Source organism: Atta colombica, unplaced genomic scaffold (genome assembly GCF_001594045.1).
Source record: "Atta colombica isolate Treedump-2 unplaced genomic scaffold, Acol1.0 scaffold83, whole genome shotgun sequence".
Taxonomy (NCBI): Eukaryota; Metazoa; Arthropoda; class Insecta; order Hymenoptera; family Formicidae; genus Atta; species Atta colombica.
This window is the reverse complement of record NW_017259576.1, coordinates 2374528-2401538: the sequence shown is the minus strand read 5'-3', so window position 1 is coordinate 2401538 and position 27011 is coordinate 2374528.

The window sequence follows — 27011 nt, the reverse complement described above, 5'->3', positions numbered from 1 at the left end:
TAAAAGTAGACGGTTGCAAGGTTTCAAATCGTAAGAAATTGAATTCTAATCAAGTATTCTCCCTACATTTGACTGTGCTTAGTTGGTTTCCTACGATCCTTCAGACTCTACGATCATCTACGAAGTCTATGTAAACCTAAAATCTATGTAAGCCTAATACCTACCTATGTAAGCCTAAAATCTAGCCAAAAGATAGGTTAAATTCTATAGTTTGCTTCTGTTACTAATAATTAGTTGGTATAGCAGACTAACAGCAATCGCAACAATAAAATTTGTTGTCATATATTTACCGATCACCGATTAAAGGTACTGGTGGCTTGTTAAATTAACAAAATCCTTTCTCCCAGTGCGTACTGCTCACGCTACCAGTTGAAAGAGACTTGCGTGAAATGCACGCGTGCACGCCCGTCCGTGAGCGTGCACGCGTGCATTTCACGCTACACACGTGATAAGCGATAACTCGCCGTCGGCTGGCTATCCGTGGAAACGCAGTGCGAATAGGCGATGGGACTCACGAAGAGCGGAGTAAAAGTGGAGCGCTCGCTATTTTTCTTTTTTTTTTATTTCCTCTTTACAATTCTCTCGAATCATTATACGAACAGAACAGTTTTTATTAAAGTATCCAGAAATTAAACTAGATACAGATCTGAAAATAATTTTGTTGGTATCATCAAAATAATTATGTAGAACGCTCAAGATTGACGATTGTTAGAAGTCACAACTTTTTGCAGCATTGTTCTTGAGAGTTTTCTGTTATTTTAATAATCCAACAAAATTATTTTCAGATCTGTATCTACCTAAATTTTTCAACAAGATATTTCAGTAAAATCATTCTTTGCGTGTAAGATCGCAATCTAAAATCCATGATTATTAAATATTCTGATAATGTGTTTAAAATTTTTAATAAAAAAGTAGCGCACTTTGGTATGGATTAATAAGATAAGATTTGTTGTGTCTTATAGTTAGCGTATGTTGAAGATTTCATTGATGTATCGCGTTTCATTGTAAAAACCAACAATCGTAAAGAAAATTGAGATTAGAATATTCTGAAGACTCTCTGTAACTTTCTTTTTCTATTCTTAATTTTTTCCCAAAGAATTTACGCAGGAAAGGGAAGTACTGTTTTACGGTATCATTGGATTGATTCTTCGAAGCGAAAAGATGGTCAATGGTGGATAGAGAATTGCCACTGGCTTTCGTCGGAGACAGCCGAACAGAGCGCCGGAGATTGAATGAAACGAGTGAAAGTGAATAAGTCGAAGCGGAGATTGTGATTATATACGTGGGTAATGTCGATACACGATAGACGCGCTTCATTGATGAAGTGACGGGATGAGATATGAGGCAATATCGACATCGAAAGCATCGCGTGCAATTTCAAAGATTGATTCAACTCGTAAAAAGAATCATTAACGAACTTTGATGCTATCAGTTAATTAAATTTCTACTTATATTAAAATTTCTATTCTAACTGTGGAATTAATTAATATAATATAAGAAAAATTATTCTACCTATAATAATAATTAAAAAAAATTACGCAAAGTTGTATGTGTATGAGTGAACATACATATTTTCAATATATTACAAAATTAATGTAACTTCATATGTTAATATAATTGATTAGTAGAGCAAAGTAAATTCATGAGAATCCTGAATCTTTTCATGAATTTCTTGCTTAATAAATGTACTATTTATATTTTGAAAATATTTCACGTCGATTATTTCTAAATTATAAGAGATATCTTAATATTTTGTAAAATAATAAAAAAAAATAATTGTAAATTCATGAAAATCTTATTATATCTGTAATAATGATTAAAAAAATTACGCAAAGTTATGTACATACATATTTCCAATATATTACAAGATGCGATTACATTTATATATGTGAATTATATTATATGAGAATGATTGCAAATTTGTAAAAATCTTACTTATGAATGCATCTACTTATCGAGTTAAGGTCTTTCGAAATATGTCTACGTAAATTGACTGAGACGATGGCTTCCCTCGTAGGTGCGATAATGGGTCACCACTTTCGCACTGGCACACCTGAATTCCCCCGTAAGTTTACTATCCCTGTATAGAATTTTGTGCGCATCTCCTGCGCCGTGAGACTCGCTGTTTTCACGGCTCGCTCATCGCGAAGATATTTTACAGCAAGCGTTCATTCGCCTCCCTATTGAAAATTACTTACTAACGCTATTCTCTAAATCTGAATCAGTGGATAAATCACTGAATCGGGTAATCATTGAATATGGGGAATCAAGGAAATTCAATTCTTGAAAAAGAAAAGAAGTTTGAGCATTATATAATTAGAATACCAATATTTGCACATTAGTTTCAATCTTGCAATACTATATATTGTACATTGAATTTATGCACAAGATTAATTAGATCAAATAATAAAAATTAACTAGGTTAAGGATTCTCATGTTTCACTGATTATCAGTGGCACAATTAGGATTGATGTCAGTGATTATTTGATTCAAATTAAAAGAGTAACGTTATCTTACTAATGTTAATGTAGCGTAAATATATACTTTGTAATTACTGCGTTATAACTTCGAGCAAACATCGTCTGATGACGTTTTTCTATTTTGTCTTCTATTCCAAATCTTGCAAGTTCTTCTGCAATTTGTATGCACTCTCAACGTAAAAATAAGACTATTGATATGTACATGTGTATGATTGATAATCACCGGTTGCAAAGTTACATGACAAAGAGAAAAGAGAAAAGAAAAATAAATTTGAATAGGATTTAGTAAGTTTTAAATTTGACTTTTAACTAGTAAAAAAAAACACGTATTGCATCTAAACACTGATATTATTAACATAAAATAATAAAAATATGTATGATTTATAATTTGTTCTGCGTATCGATGCGCGTTAACGGCGCGTTACGCGCCATAACGTTAGAAAGATCCGAACAAAACGGCGATCATTCATTCGAAATGCGTGAGACATATTTTATGGGAACGTCGTTTCGATTTCACGATCACGTGTCTTAATGAAGCTATTTACAGTCATAATTTCAATTTGATTTAGTTGCGAATCGGGGGCGAGGCTAATTATGCGGCTCGCGTACGTCCGTCGTGCATTAAAACGGCGATAAAACCCTTTCCTTACGCCCACAGCGTTGCGCGGTGAAACGGGAGAAGGAGATGCAGAACTATGAGAACGTTAAACCGTATCTCACGTGTCTCCCACCTCCCATAATCGCATCGCGGGCTCCGCATCCATCCGTCGGTGCATTTACCGCCCATTGAGAAACACCATAGACGGTGCTGCACCTTCCCGCCTCTCCTCTACATCTCTCGTTTCAATCACCCGAGTATCTCGTTGCGGTTAGACGACCGCGAATTCTCGAAATTCGCACAACCATTAGCAACTAGCACGTATTCAGCTGTATATTTAGCAACGTGATCATCGCCCTTCCCAAAAATTCCTGCAAGCGCGCACCTTCTTCGTAGAATTAATCTCTGCCTTGACTTTGCACATGCTTTCCCTCCCGCGCTGCATATTCCCAGAGTTTGTCGGCAGTCTTTTCTTGATTTCCTTATATAGGGAAACTATATATTTTGCTCATACGAGACTCTCGCGAAGATTTACTGATTTACTCTCGTTTTACGCTATGTATATATCGAATCACGGCGTACAAGTATATTAAATAACGAAATTTAATCAATTCAAAAAGAAAATATTGTACTTTTAATTCTCTATTCACCATAAATTTTGCACCTTCTGTCGACAACTTCAATACAGATTGTTATTTATTATTATTATTGTATTTAAACTGTATAAAAATCTGAAAAAAATTGTTGCATATTTATGAAAGCTTTAGCAATGAATTTTTACTATCATAGAAGTCAAATTGTACTTTATTTATTTTTTATATATTTAAATTTTTATATATTTAAATTTATTACCAGAATTACTAGAATTCACAGAATTCAATAAATTTGTCTACCACTCACAAAATTGACTTCGAAAAATTGATTATGCCTTCAAAATCCAACTTGGCTTGAGAAAAGGTACATTAAGTACAATAAAAACTTGTTTTATATTATACACAGAATTAAATAGGTATTTTGTCTTTTTAACAACGCATCCGTTTCATTGTGTCGAAAGTTGCAACAGCGACAGGGATTCGTTTCTCAGGCGAGCACAACGAAGAAGACGCGCGCGAGAAACCTCCCGGTGGGCGCATCCTGGTGTGCCCCGTAAACAGTTCCGATGTTCTCTTGGTCCCCCCATAAATGGCGCGACGCGGTATAGTAGTGGCGCGACCCAGCAGTTCGTATCAGAGTCAGGCATCTCGGGCACCGTGTATCTACCGATGTGTTCTTACACGTGTGGGAAGAATGTGGAATATCGCGAATGGAATGAAGCAACCCAGGACACACACCGGCGCTCACGTGCACACACGCGCGCACTCGTACGTGTGCACGCTGCACTAGGCGCGGATGCGCTCCGACGGGCGTGTAAGTGCATAATCACCGGGAACAAAACATCGCGAATTACCGCCTCTATCTTCGTAAATGGGGAGCCTCTATTTCCTTAAGCTCGCCTTTGCTCGCACATTAATCCCTTGCACTCCCGAGTTGGCCATAAATATTTTCCATTTTCGTAAACATTGCGATTTTCACTTCTCTGCGTATGTGCGTAGAAAGACCGACACACACAAACATTATATAGTTAAAATTAAAATAATTTTCAATTTGGATAATACACGGTAATGAAATTATGTGATCAAATATATATTTAAAATATTTTTATATTTATACATATAAAATATTTTTACGTCTTTTATGTAAAACGGTATAGATTCTAAAATAATGATAATACCAATACCGTCGTAATCTTTTTCCAATACTATCATATGCTTCAAATTTTTTTTATTTTCGATTAGTGAATAATTTTGTAATAATATTATCAATATCGATGTATATAGCATAAACGTACGTTGACCGTACCGTAGGTGTGTTAAGAAAAAATATGCTGAAATATGTGAAAATTATCAGATAATTACTTCGCTTGGGAGTATAACTTGCTAAAGTGTGGCAATTAGCCACGAGCATCTCCGTAAACAATACACGTGCCCACGATCCGTTGGTGTTCACAATACATCAATGAGAAAAACAATGCATGATTTAACGGATAATTACAGACGCGATAATTATATTCGTGCATTTATATACGTCGTGAATAAACAATCTAATTGTACCTTATAATGTTTCCATTATAATGCTTTCTCTTTTTTATATTATTCTTCGTGTATTAACTACAACAATTACATTTAAATAACAATAAATTATTAACTTTTATTTAATTATTTTTTCATAAATGATGGCACAGTCTCTTAGGAAACAAAAAATGTAATAGCCTTCATTAAAAATTAATAATAAAAATCAATCAATCATTTCATGTTCAGAATTCTATTTAATATTTTGACAAAGCAATCGTAGATAATCGGTGACTTATATAAAACACGCTGTACATGGTACAAATTAGTCGAAACGGCAGATCGACATTAACATTATCAGAGTTGACGTCATTGAAAATACCGAATCGCCTGTAAATTAGATATTGCAATAATTATGGTCAGTTCATAATTATCGAGAAAGATCGAAACATCTTTGCTGAATAAAGAGAAGAAGGGATAATTCCGATGAGAAGAGAAATCTGATCATTGGCCTAGTTGTCATTATAAAATGAAGAATGAATTACACGAGATGATAGATAATTCGGGAAAAATGTCTCTTTCTGATAATATGATGCGCTCAATAGATAGGCTATTTTTATTATTTAAAATGTTATATAGAATAGATTTTATTCCAAATATTTATAATAATAACATTATAAATATTTTATAATAATAAACTTTTATAATAATACTATAAATTAAAATAATAAATATTTTAATTGTAATTTATTGGTATAAAACATTATCACTATTATTTATTTAAACAGCTATTTTAAAATTATACTCTTTGATATACGAATCCGATTTGAAATTGATCGTCCCATAATTATTCTGTTAGATAATTCTTCTATCACATTAAAATAATTTTTTATTTTATGTTACTAATATCAATTAATACACATTATTTTATGATTTATGCATGAGAGATGTTTAATATTAAATATTAATATAAAAATTTAATGTGATCTTTCATTCATTATGTATCAAATATCAATATCAATACAGTATTCATTTTTCTATATAGACATCCAGAGAGAGCAGGAAATGAATTTATAGCCGACCTACTTGTAGTCACAAAAGGGAAGAGACCGGGAAGAAGAAAAAAATAATTACTGTACACGATCAGTAGTTTAAATGTGCGTGAGGTGCGTGAGTATACAAAAGCATCAAGCTGGCTCCAATTGCGTCATTCTAGAAATTTCTAAGGATCTCCCCGAACCGATCATCACATGCCGGCGATACTGAGTGATCTAAATGACAAATCATAATTCGCAAATACTTACAATTAGTAATTATTTAATTAGTAATTATTGATCGATAGTGATAACAACGGAAAGAAATTAAATTATAATGTTATAATGAAAAAATATTAATTCTCTCTCTCTCTCTCTCTCTCTCTCTCTCTCTCTATATATATATATATTTATATATATATTCTTTAAATATCAAATTCCTTAATTATAATATATAGATTTATAATGTTTACAATGTTTAATTTACAATGTTTAACAGTTTGCAAACACTTAACAATTAATAATTAATTGTTCCCCTATAATTAGTAGCGATAATAACAAAAAAAATTGTAATGTTGTAATGAAAAAATAGTTGGTCTTTAATTAAATACCGATTATAATATATAAATATATTTATAACAAAGTTTATCTTTTTCAATACAAACTAATTAAAATACAAAGATTAACTTAGCCAATTGTAAAAGCATTGAGTGACAATAATGTCACTCTGACTAAAGACAAGAGAAGATTCCTTTGTATCTTCTAGAACGAAGACCTAGAAAGAAGACCTACCTCATTATGTAGGCTAAGACAATGCGTTTTATATGTAAATCGACAATAGAATTCCGTTCGATGTACTTCCTGCGTCAAAGAGTGGTAGTCGATGTTTTGTCGAGAGTGCAACGTTCAAAGTCGAAGCTCGTAACATGTCCAAAAGTAATCTCGCACACCTGGCAATAAACAGTCCATCAACGAAACAGTGAACATTCTTTAGTTCATGATTCATTAGTCGGGATCTCACTTACGCTCATTTGTTAGATTCGATAACCATGTTAGATTTATATTAATGCGCGTTTCGAGAGATTATTAAATGATTATCATAATTATCTCATAAAAGAATCTCGATCAAGTTTTTATCATATTGAACAGCAGAGAGGCTTGGCAAAATTCCTAATAAATTATTTTTTAAAAACATAATTTATATAACACAAACATAATAACAATTTTATTGCTAATATCAAAATCAATAAACTTCACAGTTACAAGAGACGAGAAAAAAAGTGAGAGAAATAATTTTACATAATCGCTAACGATAATTAAAATTGTATGTAAACATCTAAAAACAATATAATCACTTAACAATAATAAAAATAACAATATTTAGAGCGATATATTATTAACTGTTTTATTCGCACGCGCGCATTTCGAGATTATTAAGTGGTTATCATAATCTCATAAAAGAATCTCTCAATCAAGTTTTTATCGCAACGAACAACAGAGAGGCTTGGCAAAATTTCTAATAAATTATTTTTTAACAACATATTAATAATAATTTTTGTTGTTAATAAACAACATAATAATAATTTTTATTGCAAAATCAATAAGCTTCACAGTTACAAGAGACAAGAAGAAAATACCAAAATATATAATTATTATCATACATATATAATGTTTTATAAAAATATTTCACGCGATTAGAAGAATGTTATCGCTCGTAGTTTCGCATTACTATAATCATTTCAATAAATGTATATTCAAATATATATAACGATATATAACGAATATATAATGATAATTATCGTTATAAAAATTTACTTTTGATATAAAAGAAAGAAAAGTGTCATCTTGAGAAAAATGGTAAGCACGCGGGAAACATTTTGCGCGTCATTCCCGTCCAATTCCAAGATCCTTATCGAATCGGGAGGACATGCCTCGATTCATCATCTGGCCGCCAGAAGTACAATTCGTAAATGCGCGAATCACACAAAGAAGCGTGATTGCGTGCCGCGTAAAACGTGAAGAGGTGTAACGCGAAGCCGCCCGCGGATGCTCACTGTATCGCTGACAGTTACGTAGGCATACATTATGCATTTTCACTCTACGCGCGGTCGCACAGCGTACGTATACAACGCGCTCCTCCCACTGAAAACGTGACGGTGTAGTGACCAATCCAGAGAGAACAGAAATCGCATCGCCCCTTCCGCGTCAATATCTTACTACGGTGCATAATAAGTGCACTTGCTCATCAAACGCACGCGGACGAATCCTCGTGCTCATCAGCTTAGAGATGCTTAGAGATGCTCCATTTCGAGGATCCTTATCGAGCGAATATGATTTTACACATCAAAACGGAATATTCTTTCATTAAAATTTAATGTATACAAATATTAAATTATTGTTACATTATCATATTCAAAATATAAAAACTAATATCTAAGTATTTCATATGAAATATCAAATAATATAAGAAGAAAGAAAGACAAAAAATGCGATATATTATTATATATATTTTTTAATGATTACAATGAATACATATCAAGATTATGAAACTCGTAAGTGTATTGTAAACATTTATATATACGTTACTTTGTATAAACGATAATAAGTTAATCTAGATCGCTTATAAATAACTAAAGAAAGAATCAATACGATCGAGACTAGAACTTGGTGATTAATAATAATTTTATGTAAATTTTAATTATATTAATTATATATAAACTGTGCACCGTTTACGGTCGGACAAACGGTCTTAAAACACAATTATAAATTAAAACTGAAATAAAAAAAACGATTTACGAACTAGATATAAATCTGAAAGTAATTTTGTTGAATTTTCAAAATAATAATATAAACAACTCGAATACGATAAGAAAAGCTGCAAAAAATTTTAATATTTTAGCAACCAACTTGAGCTATTATCTATCATAATTATTTTGATAATTATTTTGAAAACAATAAAATTGTTTTCAGATATACTAAACATACTTTCTGCATATTTAATTAAATTTTCAAATTCAGCAAAATCGTTTTTTTCGCGTGAAATAATAATATCACAATTAAATCTTCGGTATTATTAATATCTTAAAACACTGTAAAGAACTTTTACGATTGAATTTTTCAACAAAGCTTTTCTTTCCATTCTCTCGATATCCTTTTGTAATTTCCCTCGGAGCATTGATAGAATTTAGATCGAAAATTGTGCAAGCAGCAGGATCTCACCAACAATGCATGGGCTAACCAGGTAAGATCTTTGTACTTAAATTATCTCGAACATCGTTAAAGTAAGATTTAAAGCGAGTCAGTTATAGTGTTGCGCCCACGGGAAGCAAATTGGCACGAAAATTGCAACGAGTTGACGAGAATTCGAACAGGATTCGAGCATCGACAATAAAGACGAGTTTGCGGCCAACGAGATGTCCATGGTCGATGAAAGTTGAGAAGATATTACGATATCTCTATTAGCACATCAAGATTTAAGTTGCTCGATGCAATATAGTTTTAAATCTGTTGTACAAAAATTATCTCCATTTCTATAACGTCCAAATTTAATTTTTAATTTTGATCGTGCCTACACTTTCAATATAAAAATTATTAATTACTAAAATACGCTTTAAAAATAATGCTTTTAAAATTTTAAAATACACATGAGAGAGTAATATATTTTTTAGCTATTTTTCTAACATATAATTTTTATTATATATATAATTACATAAAGAATACGATTTTACTTAAATATCTAAGAATTTAATTAGATATGAACCTGAAAATAATTTCACTTCGACTGTTAAAACTTTTTGCACCATTGTCACCAACACTTAAGCGTTCTTATAATTATTTTAATGATCTAACAATATTATCATATTTTATCATATTTAGTTAGATTTCTGTATCTAGCTAAAGGTTTTTACATATTTCAGCATAATCATTCTTTCTATGTAATAATATAATTTTTTATGCTTTCCACATATTTAATGCTTGTGCGATCTCATAGCATTCACTTTTTATAAAATATCTTTAGAGAGATGAAACACTTTCAATTTAATAACATTCTCCGATTAACAAGATACTGAATAGAAGCGATCCTCGCCCAATGAATCCCAGACGATCCTCGGCTAATCTTCAAGAGAGGAGCATTTAGAATGATTAACTTTCACCACGGCACGGTAGTGAGCGAAGCTTCCGGTGCACGCACGCCATTGTCAACGACGTTATTCCGCGTACGTCGCGACATGCACGACACCATCAACGACATCGTGTCGTGCTGTCCTCACCGATATTCCGCGTAGGCGTTTAATGATGAGTTCTGCAGCGGGCGCCGCGTGCACACACGCGCATACACGCCATCGTCACCATCTAACCCCGGGAAGGTGTTGTATGAGAATAGAATGCTTCAGGGAGAGGGGGGAAGGGGAGGGGGAGAGGGGGGAGAATCCGTCGCGACGCGGTCGCGAATTCCGACCCGCCTCCATAAGCCTCAAATATCACGATCGACGACCCTGAAGTGACACCAACACGGTGAACCTCCGTCGTTCATCCGGTTCTCTTGGAGACCTCGTTGAGCAACGAACCAGGCGCGAACGAACATCGCAAATAAATTTCGTACGCAGAAAATCGATACTCGCGATACAATACTCGCGACACAACAAAGGATTCTGATAAATGGTTAAATCGTTTATTTCTTTTTTTTTTCTTTTTAAGAATGCGATGGAGGTTATATTGTACGCGATTTTGTGACTATGCAGAATTGCAAGAAGATCCATTGTCGATGCAATTCGTTGTAACGACGGTGTGTCATTCGGAGTGTCATCGAGTATTGTAAGGTCGCACGAATGGGGCTGGCTTTCAACGTCATCAAGTGACATGACGGCAGCCGCGTGCCGAGCTGAAGGCCAAAATTTGTGCAGGTTGCAACACATCGCCGTCGCCGAGAGAATCGCCAATGAAATGGACGAAATGGTACGACATTTATAGCGGAGAAAAGCCGCGGCGAGGGATCAGAGAGCGTCTTTTTGTCCAACGACACAAGAGGTCGCAAAAAAAAGTCATCAAACCGTGAAACCGGGGAAGGCTCTTCGAGAACGACTCGCGTTTCTCCGCTTTTTCTTCTTCTTCCTTTTTCTCTTCGTTCTTTTCAATCCCGTCGCATCGTAACGCCCTGACCAGGTAACTGTGTCAGGACCGTTGAGCCCGAGATCACTGACGGTTGCGCAACAAGGCGGAGCGTGGAGATCCACGAGGATCCGATGATCTAAGGTCTCGGGGCGTATACACCAGCCTCCTCGATTTACTCGCCGTGCTTAGTTTCTCGAGCAACCTAAAGCTAAGGAGCTAACTAGAGATTGACCCAGAAAGTCGCGACTTGGATAAAGTTCTCGCCAAGTACAGCCAAGTATAGCGATGATAATGTTATACAGATTACCAGAATGAATCAGATTACAGAAAATGTGCACATGAAAAATTGCGCTTTGTCGCAATTAAATAAAAATTATATTTTGAAATATCAAGAAAACACATATCGTTCTCTAAATTTCTTGCGTATTTATTTTATTTTTCTGGATTTTATAACTTTTTTCTAAAATATTATATTATTTAAAACATATAATTCACAGAAACCACGAGCATTACAGTTGACAAAATTCGATTCAATAATAAGAAATCTATCTTGTAAAATTAAGATCTAAAGAATCCAAAATTTTTAAAATTTATAGTCTTATACAGAACATGTTTGTAATATTAATACGCATTTAGCATATATGTAGTTCATATAGAATTGCAGAAATAAAAGCATATATGTATAAAAATATGTAGTAAAAGCGAACTTATATTTTTAAAATATGTAATTGTTTCATTTTTTTTTATAATAAAAATTTCTTCTTTCTATTTCAAATGGAAAAACTTTGTATAGATAACAAGTCTCATGACGAATCTAAATAGTTTAAAAAATGTGATATAAAAAGTTTTTCCTCGAAGTATGACGAAACGAAGATGAATAACTTACCATGATTAATCAGATAATTAATACTCTCCGCATAACATCTTGATTTATTGCGCTTTCAAGACAGAATTGCATGACATGATTACAAAAAAAACCTCGAAAAATTCCATAAAACAGAATGATACAGCACTTACAAAACCTGATTTAAGTTGATCAAACTGTCAATAAGTATCACGATATTACAAATAATACAAATTATAATTATTTACTATACTACTCACAGCTTTATATTCGGACTATAAAGTCGTTACAATAGTTTTTCATATGCATATTGTATTAATTTTTAAATATTTTAAAAAATTTAATATTAATTTTTAAATATTTTTTATATCAACGCGGAGTTAATTCTAATTATAGTTTAATTAGCTTGAAGTAATCATTATTTTTTTATCTCTATATTTTACCAAAGACTTCCAGAGTTACGACACGGATCAAAAAGAGAGAGAGAGAGAGAGAGAGAGAGAGAGAGAGAGAGAGAGAGAGAGAGAGAGAGTCGAAGATTTAGACATTTAAGCTAAGCAGAATAACAACGAGCTGATCCGGTCCTAGGACAACTGGATCGTCATCGTAGAAAACCGGAGAATACCGGAGCAAAGTAGTAAAGTGATGGGGTTACTACACAGTTGTAGAGGCGAATTATCGTCGTCAGAAGGTGAAGAACGAAATGGCAGTATCGCGATGATGAGAAACAGTTTCAATCCTTGACGATGAACTCGCACAGGAAATGGAAACATCGACATGCTCTCAATTCAAATACAACACCGAAATCGAAACGTAACGGATTGAGTAGGACGTCATTTGATAACATGACGACAGAATAACTAAGTAGATAAAACGCGGAAATAAATCGAAGGTATATACATATGAAAACTATAGCGATATAATACAGAGAAGATCTCAAGCATATCAAGTGTCCTTTCAGCTGCAAACAGTATGATAAATTCGGAGCAGATTCTATAGCTTTAGTCAAAAGTATAAAGCATCTTCACAAATTTACGTAAATATTCTATACTTAATAAAAACAAATTAAATAATAGTTTTATTGAAAAATAATATTTATTTTTATAACAATTTTAATAGTACTTTTATTGGCGAATCATCATATTCGTTGATATTTATAAAGAGTTGCAATATTAGCTCACAAATTAAAATCTGAATACGATCTTTTGATGTTACTCAAAATTCAAATAAATTAACTAACAAATGAAATATTCAGCATTTCGACAAAAACTATTGATGGCAATCTATTTTTTATTTTTTCGCAAAAAACGTCCATTTTTAATAACAAAGAAAATGTCAAATCTGAAATACATGTAAATTATTATTAAATACATACATTTGTACATACATTTGTATGTATTTTTTTCTCTTTTAAATCGCTTGAATCTTATCGAGACGAACGTTGCGAGAGAAGGACGAAAAAGAAGAAAAAGGGAATCGAGGAAGGAACGAATATATTTGTGAGCGATAGAGCGATAGGGTGTCGATACAGTTGCAAAGGTGAATTAGTTGCCTGGGAGGTTGCACCGCAAGTAACGATAGAGAAGAGATAGTGACTGTGTTCGATACTCCTCGTTCCATCCCTTCCTCCCTCTCTTCTCGCTCCTTCTCACTCTTTCCCATCCGTTCTCTCCCTCTCGCTTCCGCGAAAGCACGTTGGCTGGGAGGATTCCGGTGTGTCGGTGACTATCGGGTGGGAGTGGTACACCAACACCATCCACCTCCTCTCTTCTGGGATCTAGATCGCAACGGGGAGTGGGAAAGACAAGTCAGAAGAGTGCCGGAGGAACCTAGCTAAGAGGAAACGTTGGCTAGAGGGAGAGACGTCCTTCGACCGGCGAAGTAGGAAAAGGAACACAACGAGACCCGCGATGAAGATAGGAGAGGGGGGGGGGGCAGAAGGAGGGAGAAGGGAGGGGAAAGGAGGAGGAGGGGGGAGGGCAGGTCGCGTGCCGGCGTGGTGCTACTCTGAAGCTGAAAGAGAGGAGAGCACTTACCTTACCGACGTCTCTCACGGTTAAACACGTAGGGGAGCTCTGCGTATATTCCTCCGCGTGCGTTTCACATACACAGGGAACGAGGCTCTCTAATATACGTACATGTGCACTCGCGTATAAACAGCGTGGTTTCCCCTCCCCCGTGTGCGGACATCTCCACGGTGTGTTCTCCCGGTGTGTGGCTCACCTACCTACCTACCTACCTACCTACTTACTAACCTACCCGCAGCCTACAGATTCAGTCTCCCCGCCCAATCGACGGTACCCACGACGGTACGTATGCGTGTTTGTGTACGTGTGGCTGCTGCACGTTTTGTGTGTGTGTGTGTGTGTGTGTGTGTGTGTGTGTGTGTGTGTGTGTGTGTGTGTGCTGAGCGCGCGCGACGTTTGTACGCGGCATCGCCCGTCTCACACATCGGCACACAATTTACTCACCACAGTACGGACCATTCCGCTCTCGTCGCGTCTCACGAATCTCCTCCGAGAACGCTCACGGTTCTCGCTGATATTCCGCCTCGTCCGAGGGAAAGAGAGAGAGAGAGAGGAAGGAGGACAGAGGGAGGGGAGGGAGATATCACACGCCTCGAGAGAGGACCTGGACAACGGAGCACGGGCACCAAACGATCGCCGGACGGTGGTGAGCAACGTGGTTGGCTCCTTCCGTCGCTCCTCCCGTGAGAGAAATCAACAGTCAGGACTCGACTGTCCTGTCGAACGCAATACATACGCGCGTCTCGATATACATTCACTCCGATCGACAGTGTAATCCTATGGGAATCTGTCATCCAAGTTGGACCATCGCCACGAGGAATTATTAATAAGATCACTCTTTGGCATCCGATTGGAACAGGAAGACATAACGAACTCTAGTCAGGAAGAATAAGGTGGAAGGGAGAGAGAGAGAGAGAGAGAGAGAGAGAGAGAGAGAGAGAGAGAGAAAGAGAGAGAATTGTTTCTCTTCGAGGAAATCGGAAGACTATGTAGTGTGTGATATATTCAAAAAAAAAGGGACACGCGTTGTGTATAGCCAGAGCAGGAACGATCGAAACCGTTATCCGAGCACGTGGTCGCGATACCACGAGGTGCAAGCTACCTAGGTACGAAAAGCTTTCGGTGGTTTCTGGATGTACTATCGAGAAGAACGACATTCGGTACGTGTCAACGGAATGTTCGCGCGAACGTTCTGGTATCTGGTATCCTCGTAAGGGCTTCGACGTTTCTCGCGCATATGAAAGGACCCCGGGAAAGAGGGAGAGTGATCACCTTGTGTGAAGATAGTGTGTTGTTATAAAACCAGTGCTTCCTCTGCAACTATTATTTTCACTCTATCTATTCTCCTACGGTGTGTCATTTGACTTTCTTCCTTTCTTTTTTTCCTTTTTTCCTCCTTGCTCCTTTTATCTCTCTGTCTCGCTTGGATTGCCTTATGAGAAGAGCAAAGGAAAAGTGTCACGAAGTCAACGGAAGTGCAGGAACTGTTGTCACCCTCGGCTTCAAGGTCGTGGCATGACGTATAAGGTAAATTTATGATGATTTACTATTACTGTCTCTCTTCCCTCTTTTATTATCGTCACAGCGCGGCGCTGAGACATCATGTATTAGGTATACATTGTAGTATTCTGAGCAGCATTCTGAATATTTATAAGCGTCACATGATACTCATCGGTATTTTCCAGAGAAAAATAAGAGCGTTTGAATTTACTTATTATTTCTAGTATTCTGCAAGATATACTAACCTAATCACGTCAGTGACAATCTTATAATAAAACAATTCAATATGAAATGATAAAAATATTGGAGGAGAAATTTAAAAAAAAATATAAGAATTGTCAAATATAATGTCAAATAAAATTTATAATACGCGAAATCCAAAGCATTTAATTAATCTATATCTTCATCATCTACATCAAATTAATTTGATGGATCTTATCTTATAAGTTAAAAGCACAATTTCGTATTCTTGCATAAAAAAAACGATTTTGCTCAATCTAAAAATTTAGCGAGATCCGAAAATAATTTTGTTAAATTATTACAATAATTAGAAGAAATCTCAAGTACGATGAACGATACTGCAAAAATTATTAACATTCTAGGAGCTAGTTTGAGAATCTTTATAGAATAAATAATTATTTTAGTGGTTCAACAAAATAATTATTTTTAGATTTTTATTTAGCTAATTCATAGATTTATAGACCAGCAAAATAATCCTTTTTATATCTTCTTCCTCAGGTAAGATTGTAAAATTGTCGAAAGTAGTTTATAACTGTTTTTAAAAGTTTATAAACGTAATTTTGTAATATTCGAATGCTAATATTGAAAAAGCTCCTTAAGCTGGTCGAGATATTAACGCTCTCGATATTTTCTCGTTGACGCGGCGCCGCGGCGGTGCATCCGACGTCGTCGACGAAATCTCGATTCGTACTCCTGGCGCCGGCGTCCCGCGCTCCCGGTAATTATCGAGTTCCTGTGAAATGCGGACCACGGTGTCGCGTGCGCAACAATCTGCGAGTAGAAACATTGAATAGTAATAGGCAGAGAAAGGGAGATTTTCATTTGAATGAAAACAATCGAATGCGCCCGAGTATGACCGCGGAAGTTGTTCGATAATTCGTCGACAAGTGTACACACTTTGCGAAAGCAAAATATGATAATAACTATAAATTAAAAGCAGAATACATAATACAATTGCTATTACATTATATTTTTAACGTGATTTATGATATCATATTTGCGAATACCTCGATATTTTTTTACTAAGATTGTTAATAAATTTAATTAATGCCATTGACTTCGTTTTGGATTATTATTTAGATGTATAAGTTTTTTTGGACATTATCTAGATATATTTCTGGATTAGTTTTTTTTTTTTTACTTTAGTTATTCACGACTCTACAATGCTTAATTAATAATCATAAATTTGGATAATAACTGATAGGATAACAGCGATTTTGCTGAAGTATTTAAAAATTTAATTAGATATAAATCTGAAAAAAGTTTTGTTGGATCGAAATAATTATATGGGATGCTTAAAGTGCTACAATGTTCAAACTTTTTTCAGCATTACTTGTCATGCTTGAATTTTCTACGTAATTATTTTGATGGTCTAATGAAATTATTTTTAGATCTATATCTAGCTAAATTTTTACACTTCGGTAAAATTTTTTTTTTCTATGTAGAATTCATATAGAATACTCCTGAATATTATTGCACGACATCGAAGCAAGATACCAAGAAAATCTTACGTAACGCAATTAAAAGGGACGCAAAGTTACGCCTATAAATTCGCGCTCTCGTGGGTTTCAGCGCGAAAATGCGTTGGACGTCTAATTCGCTCGAGACCAGTTCTAAAGCTGCGCTTGCGATCTCGCGCAAGAGCAAATCGCCCACGCTCGTCCTTATATCACCGAACAGTTCGTTTTGCCGCCCAAGAAAGCAGACGTTGCAAAAGCTATGTTCCTGCGTCATCCCTGCCTCGTTTCCTCGTTCATAAATTTACGTGCCTCCAGGCGCGCGCGCGAGAGGGATAGGAAACAAGTGAGATTGTCCGATATGCAAGACACGAAAGATCCTGATAAATATGTTTACGTTGGAGTGGTCAAAATAACGCATATACAATTTAATTATAATAATAATTGCAAAACTTGGCAAAAATGACGGATGTCGAATCATCACGCGACATTCACATTAGTCACGAAATCTCATTATATACAAATATCTACCTGAGATATTTAGTTATTAAATGCCAACAATTGATAGTTGCGTTAAAGTTCTTACAAATTATAATCGCTGAATACTGCAAATGAGAAAAAAGTAACATTTATCGATGAAAACTAAAAATCAAATTTCGCAAAATCCGTTCAATTTTATTTCTCTCGTTAAATTATTCTCAGAGAATAAAGACGCGGGTCAGAATATTCGATTGAGTAGCATGAGAGATATGCCAGAGATACATTATTCATAGGGGCTTGAGCTACGACAGCATACGCAGCAGACGCGCTACCAAGTGTACAGTGACGTTAACAGTTAATTGATAACAGGTAAGTCGAGTGCGGGACGCCGTGTCGGTGATTTTTGTTGCCGCCGAGCGATGCCGATCTCGATATAGACTGACCGACACAACACCGTTAACAGTTATAGTGAAACCAACGCGGCCGAGAGCGGCAAGCCGCTCTTGTCCCGTGGTCCATTATTTTCTTCCTCCTTACTCTATTGCTCATACTGTTGCCCGATCCATCTCTGCCTCGCTATCGGCAATTTGTTAGAATCGGCTTCGTACGTGCGCCGACGCACCCATGACTATCCGTATGCGATAAATCGCAAATTACGACGGGCGCGAACATCGCGCACATTGCACGAAAGTAATTGTAAATAATATGCGCCCGATCTCCTCCTTTCGCCTTGGGAATAACGATAATTTGTACGATTGCGCGGGCAGTAAGAAAATTTGAAGAGGTAAATCTACGCGAATAACGAGTAAGATCTTCCGGACGTAGATCTTTCCTTCGCTACGAAATTGATTGACGGCTACTTATATGAGATCGATCAGAGGAAAATAAATTCAGATGTACAGTTATAAAGATCGTAATAATTCGTATTTATAGTCAGCACGTTGCATTTCAAATCAATCTAACCAATCAAATCACTAAAATCTCGTTCGATTTCAGCAATTTTATGTAATCACACATGAAAAAAAATTATTTTGTTGAATTTAAAATTTTAGATAGATGCAAATCTGAAAATAATTTTGTTGGAGCATTAAAATAATTTTATGTTAGGACGCTTAAACTCTGTTAGAATATCAAAATTTTTTACAATATTATCTCATATACTTGAAAAAAATTCTTAGAAAATTATTTTGATGGTTCAAAAAAATTATTTTCAGATCTGTATTTAACTAAATTTTTAAAAATTTTAGCAAAATCGTTCTTTTATGTATTATTTTATATATGAAAAAACGAGCCTAAAACATGTGATTAAAGGTAAAGTCGAATAGAACCAGATATATCGAGTTAGATACGGTTTAATACAAAGTCGTATATGATGAGACTCCACCTACTCCGTTTTTTTCTTTTCAATTCCATCCTTGCAAAACCGAACGGAACATGGCAGTGTCAAGGGATATTACGCGAACGACATCGGGATCCTACCTCTTTTTTTCTCCTTTTCGTTGCTCAACAATCCTAGCAAATGTATACAAGCGACATGCCGGTATTTGAATACGCCGGCTATTACGAGAATAGAGAGCACGACAATCATGAGAGACTCCCAGACGTTCGAACAATGTCCTCACCTCGATCCTGGACTGGCGCAAACGGCAATAAAACGGGCCCCAAACGACATTACCGTCACCGAGTACCGGCCATTAAGTACCTCTATCGCAGTAATCTTACTAGTATCTTCCATAATCTGCAGTGCATGCGTACACATTGTCTTTATATTAAATAATTTTCATGCATTGCAGAATAATATTTCATGTGTAATTAAATTATGTTGTTTTAAATATTTATATAAAATAATATATGATCTTATCTTATTTTATGAATTTATTCATTCCCGAATTCTAGAAGAGAATGTAATGAAAAATTTATAGTATTAATATTGTTAACAATTTTATCTCTTGTTTTTTGTTTCTTCATTTTTCAATTTTGTTCAATATTCCCTTTTTTTTTATTATGTTTCAATATATTTTATAAAGCTCTCTTTCTCGAGGTGAAATTTCAATTAAAAATTCTGTTTTATTGTTTATATATTTTTATGATAAATGATTCTTCAATTCGATAAAAAAATTAAAAATATATTTGAAATTTGAAAAGAGAGAGAGAGAGAGAGAAAAATTGCAATATTAGATTTTTATAAATATCAATAGCCAACCGCACATAGGCGAAAAAATTATTGGAGTGAACGCAATTTTTTTACGATGTTAACGAATTCACAAATGATACTCCATCAAAGAACGAGCTTATACAAAAAGCCGTTAGGAGAGGAAAATTGAAATAATTTCAATCGTCTTTTTGTGCCTATGGCCATAAATGTAAATTCGTTTTGTGACGAAGACGAGATCTCTTCGGTGGCATAAAGCTGATGCGTGGGCTCGCATGCCATGCCAAGTCTATTTATACATTCTCGCGCGTACAATGGACTTGCTGCCTTTAAATTAAATTCGAGCAGTACCGCAATGCCATTGTTAAATTTCATTGCCGTTTAGAAACTTTATCTCGTACTACAAACAATCCATGGACCGAGAAACTCCGATTAAACAAAATTTACGATTCACATTGAGTGACAGCGTGTAATAAGAAATTTCGTAATAAGCAGGATAAATTGTTTTATATGTAATAGATATCTGTATCTCATCAATAATATCTATCGTGTATTGATAAATCCGAGAATTTTAATGTTATTTCATAATATATTTATTCGTAGGAAAATATGCTAACTAGTAAAAAAATTATATGTGTATAATCTCTAAAAAATATCACATCTCGTGTAAAAATGATCAATCAGAAAGAACGTTTATGCTTTAATGGGCTAAGTAACGATTTCAATTACGTAATGATTTTTTTCAACGCTCTCGAAGATTAAAAATAGAATTCTTTTGAGGTTTTTGTATCTATCAGTGATGATTTTGCGAATTACGAATCGTTCGCAACGAACATAAAAATTCATAGACTGATTTGCGTAAAAGATATACATACGCGAGAAATTCGTTGCAGGTGCGTGTTGCATCGCATCCCATCGAAAGATCGTTCAGCGATAGATGAAAACACGCTGATGAAAACATGCTTTTACATTCAGGCTGCAATCATTGAATATTATTACGAATGTGTGATTTTTTTTTTACTCCAATCTTCATTTATATCTGAAAGGACGAAGTGCATCGCATTTAAACAAACTGCATTATAAGCCAGTCCCGCAAAAAAAAATTGAAAATTATAAACCAAGTTGTGCCGGTAATCTTCTTAACTCACAAAAGCACAAACGAAACGCGCCTTATTGCAATGAATTCCTCATCCAATTTTACGCGAGGTATATTGTAACAATATTACAAAAAGCGTACGTTCATTATTTAATTGTAGTGAACGGACACGATGTTAGCCTTGTGAAACTGCATCGACTGTATCTTCGAGTGGACAATGCGGCGACCTTGCCGGCATGGAAAGATAATTGTAGCGCCTCGAGATGGACGCTTAAATTTGAGGCCACAGCCTACATTCGTGATGTAAGAACGACGATAACATCATGCGGTGCGTAAAGTGGAGTAAACGGAGATGTAAAAAAGGGCCGAGCAGTACCTACGGGTTTTATTATTCGACGTGTGTATGTATGCACGCCACTTATCCCACACACGCCGACCCTCTTATTTTATCTCGCGATTCAGTCGCAGCCTCTTCCTTGCTATCTTATTTAATCAAATATCTTAAACGTATCATACAACTAAATAAACATTTAGTAATACCATCAAATATAATATCTAATTCAATCTTGCGCAATTAAATTGCGTAGAAATACAATTTGTGTCAAAATTAATTTTAATTAATGCTGGAATTAATTTAATTTAATTTAATGTTTCAGTGATAATTTGTGCTATATCCGCCAATTATGACCAAATGTTATAAAAATGAATTAATTGTCAGTAGACGATGTGCTGCAATACGAGTGCAATAATTTGATATATATGCTAATATTTCACTTTGAATAAATTAAAAATATTTGTACTTATAAGTAATGCAACTCTCTAAATCTGAATCAGTGGATAGTCACTAATTACCCAGTGGCATATTTTGTACTGATAATCAGTGAAGTTCAGCTAAAAAAGGAAGAACGTTTGAGCATTATAAAATATTTGCACATTAATTTCAATCTTCCAGTATCATATTCATTGAATTTAAGCATTTAATTTAAAACAAGATTAGTTAGATTACATAATAAAAATTAGCTAGGTTAGGTATCGCACATTTAATTCACTGATTATCAGTGGCACACTTGGCACTGATATCCACTGTGATTATCCACTGATTCAGATTTAGAGAGGATAAATTTTCTAATAAAAAATTGGTACACAGGATTTAAAGCAAAAATTATAAATATAAGATAAAATAAAAAGATAGAATAATATACAATTATATACAATAATTATTAATCAAAGATATATCTATTATTTAAATAAAAGATTTATATATAAATTTCTGCAAAAAAATAAAAATTAAAATAGATTGAGGCTGAAATTCAAAATTTGATTGAGTAATGGTGAGGAGAATCGATCGCATGTGCATCAGATACATATGTTTCTGATTTGCTTAATCAGCCCTCCATCATCACTGAAGGTTGCGCACACTTGTTACTTCTTGCTCGTCATTGTGAGACGAGCCGCCTTCTGCCTTCGCATTGTTACATGCGAATATAATCATGAATTGAAATCGAAACCAGCATCTTAAAGTAGTCAGTCATCTGACAAATTGAAGAGGGTATCGTCGTATGTGCTACAATTTCGGTTGCTTGCTCATTAGTAATCTTTTTATACAATCTTAAACACGAGCGATAAACTTCATGAGTTAAAGTACAAACCTGAGAATGCAAAAGAAAATTTGTAATCATCTTATCACAAAAATGTATCTATCATCTTAAGATACTGTAACTCATTTCATTTGCTTATCCATCAACGGACGTATAGGAATGATGTGGACGTTGCGAGATCACCGATTTATCTGGCTAAAAACGAAAATGTTCTCACGATCGATGCGGTCTATTAACGATCTACCTACTCATTAAAAGTGCAGAAAATCTTCGTGAACGTCACGGCACCCTTCGGAAAGGCTCGTATTATCTCACGCATCCTTTCACCAATTTTCGTTTCGTGTATCATTAGATGGCGACGACCTTGTGATATTCGAGATCATTTCCAGTTCCAAAGCTGTAAGGGCATCAATTTAGGCGTTGATTTAACCGTTTCTAAGCGTGTCATAACTAGTATTTTACGGAAGCTACTATAAAGACTTTTAGCAAATTCTTTGAAAAATCATGGACGATTGCATTAATAACATAATAATATTTTGCATATGATACAAAGAACAATAAAAAGATCTATTTTAGATTTTGCAATGAAACTGTAATCAACATTTTTCTGTATTTAAGTTTTCGATCGAAAAAATTATAAATTCATATGAATTTAAATACAAATGTAAATAAAAATCAAATATATATTCAATAGTAATTTTAACATACCAAGCATTTAATCCAGATATTCTTTCGAGTACAATACAGAACGTGTTATTAAACATACAAATTCAAACATACAAAAACAAATGTTTCATTTAACAAATTTTATTAATTTTTAAATCATTTTATGCATCTCAGTTTCACTAACAATTTTCCACTAAAACTTTAATTATAATTAAAAACAATTATTCCATTATTTATTATCGCCTAAAATTATTTTTATATATTCTTGTCAGTCTTTTTTTTTGGCGCTTTTTACTATCTTTATCAAATTATTGTTTTTTGCAAACCTGAAAGAGAGAGAGACTTCTAATCATTTTTCCGATAAATTGAAGGTATTCTATATATACAAATATTTTATGTACTTGAAATGTTATATATTTTCTCTTCGTAAATATATCGCGAGAAAAGAAATGTGACGATAACTAAGAGGCGCGCCGAAGCGCGGAAAGAAATGGGCCACGAGGCTGACAATGTCCAACAGTGTAAGACTCTCGTGCTCTTGTGAGACAGAAGGAGAGAGAAGGAGAAGAAAGAGGAGAGATGGTGTTGACTAACAAACGATGATTTCGTCGTACAGCGTGAATATTTCATGAGCAAACGGTCGGAGATGCCGCGTAGAAGTTGGGCGGTACGATCGATGGTATGAGATCGGTGGATCTGCAGACGATCGAGCGTGGAGAGAAGATGAGATAGATGCGTTACGTCGAAGAAGACGATAAAGAGGAATGGAACGATCGCGGAAGAGGACAGAAGGCATGATCAGGCAAAGAGAGATGGAAGTGGAAGGGAGTTTAAAGAAAGGGAATCAGGCCAACGACTGGGCAATAACCGGCCCCGGAGGAAAATTCATGAAAATCTATTCCTGATTTCGTGGCCGATCGCTGTATATATTTATGCGCAATATGAAAGAGCTCGTGTAATACTGTTGGCGATTTGAAGCGATCGAGAAGATTCCTCTGCTTTCCTTGTACGCCCAGCAAAAAAATGCGACTGATGTCCGTTTCGGCGTAACGATTTGACTTCGTGATTTGAAAATGCGATAATTATCCTGGAAAATTAGAAATATTATTAGAAACAGAGAATAATTCATTGTTTTATTTTGCAAATAAATATCGCAATATTAAATATACAAAATAAAGCTGTAAATGTATAAAATGTTCAGATTTGATAAATATTAACGAATTTTTTAGTAATTCATTTAAATAAAAACATATATTATATATATAATACCTTTTAATAGAATAGAGAGAACGTATTAACGAATCCTGTATATAAACCATCAGAAGAGTTTATGTTAATCGAGAAAATCTTTTCTCATTAGTAATCATTATGGAAAGTGATTGGCAAGCTGAAGCGTAATATTAAATTAAATGTTTAATTACGAGCTTCCTGATTTGCCATCGTTCAATGCGAGAACTAATAATGTGCTAATCGATTAATTAGGAATGCACTTTCTAGAGCGTCCAATTAAATTACGTTCATTCGGTCTTCATGTGCCATCATTCACGGGCGTTCCCCATTTATTTTCTGCACTGTCGCGCTTCTCGTTTTCTCATTTGCGGTCGATTTCACTCCTTTTAAATCACAATTGCTCGTTAAAGATGAAATTTTATTTTCTCAATTGCAAACCGGATCGATCGTTCGTGAAACAAAATTCGAACCTTGCGCAAGCTAATATCACGTTACCGTAATAACAGTATAACACTTCATCACGCGAATTATATGTTATCGATAATTATTATCATTATTTTGGTATATTTTAGCATACCAAAGTGCATAAGAAGATCAATATTATTATTTTTATAGTAATATTGAAAAAAATTTCTTTTTCTAATATAATAATTTAATCTTATTAGATAGTTGTTATACAATATATTGAAAGTTCAGAGTAATTTATTTTCGAAATCTTCAACTATATAAATTTGTTGAGATAAATATTAGCAATTTAAATGCAACATTTTTGTTAACAAATAAAAGATTTATACTAAAAATATTTTATCAAAAATAAATCTTTTGTTTCAATGTTCAGCAATTTTAATCGCATTTATAAATTACAACTGTTAAAATTATTTAAATAAATCTCAATATTTTAAAAAAGAGGGAGAGAAAGAAACTTTATGAAGTAATTTAGCTACATATCAAAATAAATATTAAAGATCTAATAAAAACTAAATCAAATTATCCGTAAATTACTATTGTTCCTTTATTTTGGTAACGAAAATCCGATGCTGCTGAAACTTAATAGGGCCAATCAGCAAATGCTCAGCAAGAGTTGTGGAATAAAACAGCGAACAACTTTGTAGTCACCGCGTTCGCTTTTCATCAGCACTAACGGCCAGTTTCGCAAACTCGGATATCCGCCAGCGGGTAGAAACCATTTTCAGCGTAGCTAACAGAACTGAGAAAATTGTGCCTGATGATGATCGTATTTAATGGCGGAACCAATTGTTTGATATCTCTGTTACGCCAGAACCCCCTTCATCGTCCTGTCTTTCCCCACGTTCTTCCTTTTTACCTCTTCATTCTAATCCACGATTTCCTGACGAAAGGCCAAATGCAGTGGAAAGATGCTGCGGAATTCATGAGAAAGGCTCGTATACCGTTTGCGACGAATCTTGATGTTGCACCTGACTCTTATATGTAGCCGCAGGTTGTACTAATACTTTCACAATCACGATTTTTATCGTGCCTGACTTTTTATCAAATGTGAAACTATGTTATAAGCAAATATCTATTACCTCTGGATATTTACATATCCATCTCTACTGGTACTATAAGAATTTATGCAAAAATGAGTAAAATATTTATATACTCGGAAATATATTTTATGAAATAATTGCACTTACTATTAATGGAATGTAGTAACAGCTTCAAATTTCTCGCTTTTCTTTTTTGTATCGCGGCAATTAAATATTGTTACTTCATCGCAAAAAAAATTGTCTGAAGTCTATTATAAATAGTACAAGTTTATTCAATATTATAAGAAAAAAAATGGATTAAAAGAATTAACTTTCAATTATGAAACTCTGTAAATTCCATCCATTATTGAATCGACAAGTGAAATCTCAATAAAATCAAAATGAGATATAACGAAATGAGAGCAATAAATTAAACGAGAGCAAAAGCGAGGCGCGTGCACGAGTTATTAAAATCTCGAGGAGACAGTTAAAAATCGCAGTATACGACGATGCACTGAATTATTAATTAATTCTGTTCGCCATCACAAATATTTTCTTCATTTGCAATATACAATCACTTTCAAATTTCAAATTCAAATTTTAATCTCAAAATCGATCTATATAAAAAATAAAAATAATTTTTTTTTAATCTGATCGCGTAAAAATAATTTTTCAAAAATTCACGATATTGGAAGAAATGACATAGTGATCATCCTCTTTATATAATCAGGTTCACTTATATGAGTTGCACGGAATTCAACGGGGTTGTCCGTTACGGTGAGAGCGCGGATCGAGATTCCAGCGGCTTGCTTTACACTTTAGTTTCATAAGGAAACGTCCGAAGCGAGTTGCTATTTAACTAAATCACAGTGCTCGCATAGAGAAAACTATCGAGCATATCG